A 9,291-nucleotide genomic window follows, 5' to 3' on the forward strand; every position below is an offset into this window, starting at 1 on the left:
CTCGTGATTTTTAAAAAATATTTATGGACAATAGATATATGTCGTTCAATATAATTTTGAAGCTTACAAAATCTCGAAAAGTCAAAGAGATTACAGTTATAAAATAGCCTATCTGCAGGACACCAGCACATACACGATGAAGAAAAATATTCCAATTATTCTTTCCATCTAAATATTCAGTATATTGGTAGCCCTCCCCGCCTGTCTAGTGCTAGCGCCTCTTCCTTTGGTGAACGTGCTCCCGAATTAGGTTCCTGGTGGGAGAACAGGAAAAATTAGTTTCACAATCATTTACTTTAATGAATCACCCATCCCCTTTAATCTAAAGAGTATAACGGTGGGACGTTAAACTAAAATAAACTATTTTAGTGTATTGGTGAGTGCTGATGCTTTTCAATTTTTCCTGTAGATCAATACTAATCAAGGAAATGCTCTGTGACGTCATCAATATACTTTAACTCCGAGAGGACTTTGAAGTTTGGCCAGAATATTTAGCTGCCGGGAGAATCTGTTAAGAGATTAAAAAATAAGTATTACCAACCGAATATTGGAATTATGTCAAAATAATCGCAGCTTCACATGCCTTTTTGTGTTTTATGAGTAATATCAGTGGTAAAATCTTGACGCATTACTTTCTCAATTTTCATGACCTACAAACGTACTTAGTTGAGTGTCTCAGACTAATTAAGAGCGTCGTTTTCCACTTGTCATTATTTTTATCTTGCACAATGATCGATCCACAACCACTGTAATCCATTTTTATTTTCATGGTAATATTCGCCAATCTCATCTCTTTGATCCATGTGATTATTTTCCTATATTTGATGCTGGTTTTCAGTGCAGGTCTCGATCTCTCCATTCCTTGTTCTGAGTTCGCAAACGTTGTTAAATTGTTTTTGCTTATTTGTCCGTTGAAGTTTAACGTCTCTTTTTAGCATAAAGGCTATATGAGGCATTAATCTACAGTTTAAGGTAGAGTCCAAACATCAGAATACATTCTAATTGTGATGCTCTCCCACCGGTAATCGAACCGAGGACCAAAGATGCACACACACACACACACTAGCCAACAAGCGTCACAAAGAATGTTGGTTTGATCTCAAAAAGAACTAAAACGTGGAAAAACTATCGACTACATATCCTAGATTCAAATTCAAGCAGAGCTACAGGACTGGGGTCAATGCTCAGATTCTAGCTTCAGACAATTAAGATTCAGGAGTTATATCGAAAGACATATACTAAATTAATTTAGAAAACTCTTTTTAAGAAAAGTTTATTAAAATCAATGCTACTACATTGGATGTGGATAAGATACAACAAGTGAGTGGAAAGAGTGGAAGAAATGGGTAAGATCAGCGGTAGAAATGAAACAACATACTCTGCTGATTCGAGAAATGAAATCTAACCTAATCTGTGAAAGTGACCTAAACAGTGAATGGAACAGTGAATGGAATAACTGTTGAGCCTAACCTAATCTCCAAAAGTAACCAAAGAAAGTGAATGTGAACGTATATCTGTAACTTTTGATGTTCAATCAATTAAGAGTCTATTATCTATAAAAAAAAAAAAAAAGTTTGGTGGTGACGAATTGTCAATAAAGTTTAAGAATATGACAAAAGTACGATTCAAGATTTATACACAAACTTCTTATTTTGTTTATCTCTGTATCATCTATCGATTGATATAATTATCATCTTTGAACGATATTATAATTTAATAAAAATTAGAGAGTTAATGATAATTTTGAGTCTTATCTCATTAACCATAGTTGTACTAATATTCTGCTATTGTAATACCAAAAAAAACTTAATTAGGGTACACTTTACTATCAGTTTCATTGTCGTTATCTTACAGTATCAAATGTTAAGTTTACAAACATTTTTTCCTGTATTTTCTGGAAAACTACGCATAAGAATTTACACTCACCCATATCATTTGGTTTAACTTAATGAGATCTTTGAATTGGCATGTATATGCCTAATATTTGGACCAACTCCCCGCTAAATGTTATTAATATTGTTGAATAAAGGATCCTGGATTTTTTTTAAAAAAATGTTAAAGGAATGTTTCTTTCAGTTGAACGTCTCATGATTACGTCCTTTAGGCTAAGGGAGACGATGATGGAAGAATTTATGGAATGGAAATGTAAGAGGAAACGGGGATTACTGCAGAAAACCCACGCAAGCAATGTTATCTACCACAAACTTACTTGGCCCTTATCGAACCATGGACCCCATGCACCAGCGGTAAGCGCTCTATCACTGAGTCCACCGCGGTCCTTTGTTTCTGTTGTTTGTTCAAGTTTAACATTTCTTTTCAGCACCGAAGCCATATGAGACAAGGACTTCAATTTTAAAGTGGAATCTGAACCAACGAATTACTATCAAATTTCAGTTCAACCGGAAATCGAACCCGGGACCAAAGCTACATATACACTATAAATAAACTTCTGTTTCAGTAACGGAATACTTGCAGAAGTGAAACCTACTCCGGGGACGCTGGACCCATATCAAGAAACTATTTGTTGCTTTCTCTTAAGGTTTTTGGTATATTGAGACCGAAGTTGATATAGCTCAAAAACTTCCGGTTTCAGTAGAAGGGAGGGATATTCGCAGAAGTGGAACATGCTATGGTGACCCTGAATTAGTATCGAGAAACTATTTGTTGCTGTCTCTCGCCGCTTTTTCAGAAAAAAGTCTGATCTAAGTATACCGTTTTTGCTACCTTGAAATCGGAAGTGACAGATCTCTACCACTTTTGATTTCAATAGAGGAACGAGGGCTTCTCTATTTCGCTCGTTCCTCTATTGAAATCTCTAGAACTATTCTTGGGATGCTAAATCTATTTCTCTACGTGATATCTAGCGACGGATAAGGTTGTTCTTTAAGACACTATTGTTTAAAAGTCAAGTCCTAACGAGACAAAAAGTGAAACTAAAATAGCTGAAAAAGTAAATTCTTTAAACACCTATATGTAAGAGAGATAGTTTTACATTTGTATTTAGAAACTGAAAACCCAAAATTTGGACAGAAAATAATTTTTTTCACGAAAGTAAGGGATTACAAAGGATTTTTGGAGATATGTACCCCGAAACGGGTATAAGGGTTAATTTGGGGAACCATGAATAGAGTATCTTAGCAATCTCTAAAGTTAGTTACCTGAAACTGAAGATATAAACTCCTTCTTACAAATAACTCAATATGTATTTAAGCGTTTTACAAAATTTCCCTGTTGAAGGGGGGAAAAGGAGGCAATTTCTATAATACACTATTCTAACTTCAATTTTTTCCTCAGAAAAAAAAAAAAAACAATATAAGGACATGTTTAAGGTATAGGTGTGAAAATCGGTATTTAACGTCTTAATTTAAAATGAGTGAACATGTTTGAGGATTTTAGAAAATTCTTTCAGAGAGTGAAAGTTGGCCAAGTTCTATAATATTCAAACTGTTGGTTTTAAAAGTTATTCTATAATAATCGTGCGAAGTATGGATACTTCTGGTAGTTAATATTATGTGGATAACGTTGGTTAAAAATTGATTTATAATTTGAGATTAATTCTAATTAAGTTAATTTTTCTAATACTAGACCTCACCGTTTGTCTACTGGTTAGCGCGTGTCCCTTCGGTGTCGATTGTACCGGCATGATTCCCGCTGGGAGAGCACACACACACAGAGAGAGAGAGAGAGAGAGAGAGAGAGAGAAAGAGAGAGAGAGACAAACTAATTTCATAATCTTTAATCATCTCTCCCTCTCTCTTTCAGTGTAAATGGCATAACCATGGGACGTTAAAGTAAAAGAAACTTTCCTTTCTTGTAGTAGCATTTACATATTTGTAAACGTCTTAATTAACCGTTTCAAATAAAATCTGTAAATTTGATTTACTGCATTACTAAGAGTAACTTGAATAATTGTAAGTAAAATATTGTCTTCTTAAAAGTTGCTTTTCCGATTAGAAAAAATTGCAATTGTATTTCAAAATTGAAAATTTGTGGAGGAGAGATGGATGTTTTGTTGGTCCTTAAGGATCCAATTTCATACCTACCCACCCACAAATGTCTAATTTATTTATTTATTTATTTATTTATTTATTTATTATTATTATTATTATTATTATTATTATTATTATTATTATTATTATTAACTTTCCTTTCCATTTAAGAAGATCTACCATACCAATCTTACTAATTTCGATTTGCAAACTTCCATTACTCACTAAACGTGTTTCACAGCTAAGTGGACAAGTAGACAGAATTTCAGAACATGCGCAGTAGGGAAATAAATGGCTGTTTTGGTATTCTGGGAAATGCATTTGAAAAAGAAAATACATACACTTCCCTGTTTATTTGCTTCTCAGAATTTTCTTTTCAGATCGCGACTATTCTTCGGGTACAGTACGCTTTGCGGATTACGGGAAATGTGTGTGTTCTTCTAGTTCTCAGAATTGGCCACTTCATTCTCCTTCGAAGTTTTAATCCAACTGTAAACGTATAGGTTAGAGATGAGAAAAAGTAAATAATCTCGATTACTACTTGGTATTATCTCCAAATGCTGACAACACTTTTTTTCAAAATATTGATCTGCCTTTGCTTTATAACATACAAAATTTGAAGGAAGTTACAGATGATGCGTTCAGTGTACAATGAAATCAAGACCACTTTTGGTCATTTTGGTCATATTTTATCTTTAAGATCTGCATCTGAAAGTCCTTTTAATACTTCAAAGATTTATATTCAGATATTCTAACTTTTACACTGTGAAAAACAGTTTTAACTTTTCCATGAACTTAACCGTATAGAGGGGCTGATTGTGACACTGATCACTACCTGGTAACAGCGATAATACGACAGAGATTATCGTTGAATAAAGGAAATATTCAATGTCTGAAAACGGAAAGATTTAATTTAAAGAAATTAGAAGAGAACCAGGCGAGAGAAGGATATCAAATGGAAGTTTCGAATAGATTCACGGCTTTAGAAGATTCGGAGTGCACTAGCGGTGAGAATACTTGGATTGAAATTAGAGATAGCGCTAAAATTTAAGCAAAACAAAAACTGGGACACGCGAAAATACGTAGGAACAAACCATGGTTCGACCAGGAATGCATTAAACTAGCAGGGAAGAGAAAACAGGCAAAATTACGTTGGCTACAAAATCCGAATGAAATAACGACACAAAATTTCGTAGACATCAGGCGAGTAACTTCCAGAACTTTTAAAGCAAAGAAACGCGATTTTTTGAAAGCTAATATTAAGAAACTTGAAGATAATAGTAAAACTTAATAAAAATAATAATAGAAATAATAATAAAACATTCGGGACATGTAAAGGGAATCAACGAATTTAAGAAAGGCTATCAACCTCGTGCCTATATATTAAAGAAAGCTGACGGAACAGTTCTCACTGATACAGATAGCATCTGAAATAGATAGAAAGATTTCTTTGACGATTTGCTTAACACGCAGCCAAAAACTAATGTGCGTGAAGAAAGGGAAATACACACCGCAGAACCGTATATTCAGAACTTAACCGAATAGAAGTAGAAATCGCTATAAAGAAATTAAAGAAATACAAATCTCCGGCCGTAGACGAAATTCCAGCTGAGTTAATTTTAGCTGAAGACAAAAAATTGTGGAACAAGATACTCAAACTCATTCTCCTTATCTGCAACAATGAGAAATTGCCACAAGAGTAGAAAGAATCAATAATTGATCCAATTCACAAGAAAGGCGACAAAACTGACTGTAATGATTATCGAGGCATTTCTCTTCTGTTAACATCCTATAAAATCCTTTCAAACATTCTATTAACAAGATTGACCTCATACCCAGATGGAATTATTGGAGATTATCAGTGCGGATTTAGACGAAACCGATCAACTATCGACCAAATATTTACCATTCTACAAATATTCAAAAAGAAGTGGGAATACAATACCCCGGTACATCAACTATTTATTGATTTTAGGTTTCTCTCGGTTAGGAGAGAAACGTTCTTACCGAATTTGGAGTACCGAAAAAGCTAATTAGATTAAGTAAGATATGTTTAAATGAATCCCGAAGTTAAGTCCAGGTAAGAAAATTTTTGTCCACGAGCTTCTAAGTCGAGAATGGCCTGAAACAAGGAGATGCATTATCGCCATTATTATTCAACGTTGTCCTGGAATACGCTACAAGGAAAATCAAAGATAACAACCAGGGCCTAGAGTTGAACGGTATTTACCAGGTTATGGCGTATGCTGATAATGTGAATTTCATAGGGGATGGCAGAAGAACAATAGAAAGAAATGCAGAGGTTTTAATTAAACGCTTGTAAGGACATGAGTTTAGAAGAAAACGGAGAGAAAACTAAATACATGGAAGTTCGTCGAGATCGTAATACTGAAAATTATGGATGCGTTAAAATGTCGAATAATACTTTTGATTAAGTGGATACTTTCAAATATCTAGGATCAATATTAACAAATGAAAACCATATTCACGAAGAAATTAAATGTCGACTAAAAGCAGGGAATTCGTGTTATTATTCAGTTCAAAATCTCTTGTCGTCGAGAATTCTGTCGAGAAATTTGAAGCTTAAAATATATAAAACGATAATCATGCCTGTCGTTCTGTTTGGTTGCGAAACATGGTCGCTTACTCAGAAGGAAGAACGTAGACTGAAAGTATTTGAGAACAAGATCCTGAGACGAATATTCGGACCCAAGATGAACGGAAATGGGGAATGGTGGAAACTTCATAACGAGGAACTACATAATTTATACGGTTTACCCAACATTGTTAGGGTCATCAAGTCTAGGAGGCTAAGGTGGGCAGGTCATGCAGCCAGAATGGAAGAAATTAGGAACGCTTTCAAAGTCTTAACTGGAAGACCAATCGCAAAACGACCTAGACATGGATGACCTAGGCATGGATGGGGGGACAATATTAAGATGGATCTGGCAGAAATAGGAATACAAAGTAGAAACTGGATCGAGTTGGCTAAGGATAAGTCAGTGGAGAGCTTTTGTGAACGCGGCATTGAACCTCCGGGTTCCATAGGCCATAGAGTTAGTTAGTTATGAACTTAACCGTATCGGGCAAACTTTATACGTCTTTTTCTGAGAACATTGGTAATCGAACTCGATTTCTTTTTCCTCCGAGCACCTAGATTTGTAATGTATTGTATACAGAATTATACCATGTACTATCGCCTCTTTAAATATGTGTAATAAAAAGTCTTACCAACTTCAGAAGTTAATTCACCGATACTATTATACAATTAGATGTAGTATGACAAAAGTGTAACATTTGCATTAGAGTAAAGAAATAGAGAATTGTAGCGATTGTTACCAAACATTTAACATCTATCATTTACATTTAATAAAATGCGTACAGAGGGACACGGTGGATCAGTGATAGAGCGCTTACCTCTGGTGGGGTCTCTAGTTCGAATCCCAGCCAAGTAAGTTTGTGGTGGTCAACATCGTATCCGTGGGTTTTCTCGGGGTACTCCCATTTCTCATTTCATCAATTCTTCTATCATCATTATCTTGGTTTAATCAATGCCTCCCTTAACTAAAAGAGCAGAATCGTGGGACGTTAAACTGAAAGATTTCATTTCGTTTCATTTTCAAACATGCCTACAGTAGGTAGAGTGCTTACCTCTTGTTCGAGGGATCCGTAGTTCGATAAGCAGCAACAAAAGTTTGTGGTGAACAACATTCTGTCCGTGAGTTTTCTCGGGGTTCTTCCATTTCATGCCATATTCTTATTTCAGCTTCACTTTCATTAATGAAACGTATTTTTTCTTTACTATTAGAATATTGATAAATAATAATGACTCTCGTCTTTTGAGATTAATGTTTGGAAATTTGTAAATCTAAACAAAAAGAACAAAGTCTTTCTTACTTGTTAGATAATATGATAACACTGTTGTGAGAAGCATTAAGCCAAGGTGACCAGACGTTCCGTTTTAGCCGGGACAGTCCCCTTTTTCCAACCGTTGTGGCGTTTTTTTTTCTGATTCGCGAACGGGACGCCTAAATATCCCGTTTTTAAGTAAAAATGACCTAGGTGTCCCGTAATTATTATTCAAAATATAAATCGTCAATGCAAATTCTACTCTCTTCCGTACCAACACTCGTTGCCAATGTTCAGCCGTGTCTAGAACTTCTGAATTTTCAAATGGGAATTGAGTGTTCGTGGGATTGAGTGGGAATTCTGAGTGTTCAACTAGTTAAAAGAATTGTTGGGTAGAACTTGCAATCGGGAACCATTATTTGTTGTGTGGTACACGTAAAGTTAGTAACGGCGTGTTTTCACTCTTACTTGTGTATTTTGTAAATTGAGAACAGTGCTGAGTCCCAAAATGCAATCTGAAAGTCAGATATCCCCTCCCCCCGTATCCGATTCATATGCGTCCCGTTTTCGCAAGTGAAAATTCTGGTCACCTTGCATTAAGCACACTTAAGAGTCTGATCTTTTAGTTAATTATTTTAATCAGTAAATTCTTGTAAATATAATTCAAATACTTCTAATCATACAGTGAAATTCTTATGCGATTTTCTAAAATCCAGAACTTCTTTTAGCCCACTGACTAATGAGGTTTAGCTTCCATCGAGCATTTCACTTTCTTGAAATTGAAAAGCGAGTGCCTCCACGCCCTTGATGCTGGAAGTCCATTGTCTCTTGTTGCAAAGCAATTGAAGAAGGACGGTCACAAGATTTGGTTTGGTGATTGACATACGGTACGTGATGACTGCAGGTGCTTAGAAACCACAGGACTGAAACAATAGAACTCCTAAGTAACAAATTCTTTAGTCGTGGTTTGATGCTCCCTTCTGCTCAAATTCACTCCCAACGTATTTACGGTCAGTTGGAGGTAGCTAACAGCGCGGAAAGAAAATAATGTCGTTCTATTTTTGTGAGTTGCCTTTAATCATTACTATCATCAGTTATTTTGCATACTGCCGTATGGAGCAAAAAAGGAAACCGAAAGAAGAAATAGTATTATACAGTAGATACGCCCTATATTATTTAGTTTTTTTTTCTATTGGAGAAATAAAGACATTATTTCAGCATGAATAGCCGTAAAGAATATACAAGGTTAACATTAGGATTCGATACGTACAAAAAAGTAAACAAATAAACAAAAAGTTTAAAGACGTGATCGAAGCCATCACTGTTTTGTCCGTGTAACCGCTTCTTTTTTCCTCTTTTCTTGTGTCAAACGTACAGTCTGCAATAGACAGAGTGGACCATAGCGTTTGCATATCTGACATTTCACCCACAAGTTTTACTCTTTTGTGGTAGT

This window comes from Thermobia domestica, chromosome 13, assembly GCF_964235325.1.
Source record: "Thermobia domestica chromosome 13, izTheDome1.hap1.1, whole genome shotgun sequence".
In the NCBI taxonomy this organism is placed as follows: Eukaryota; Metazoa; Arthropoda; class Insecta; order Zygentoma; family Lepismatidae; genus Thermobia; species Thermobia domestica.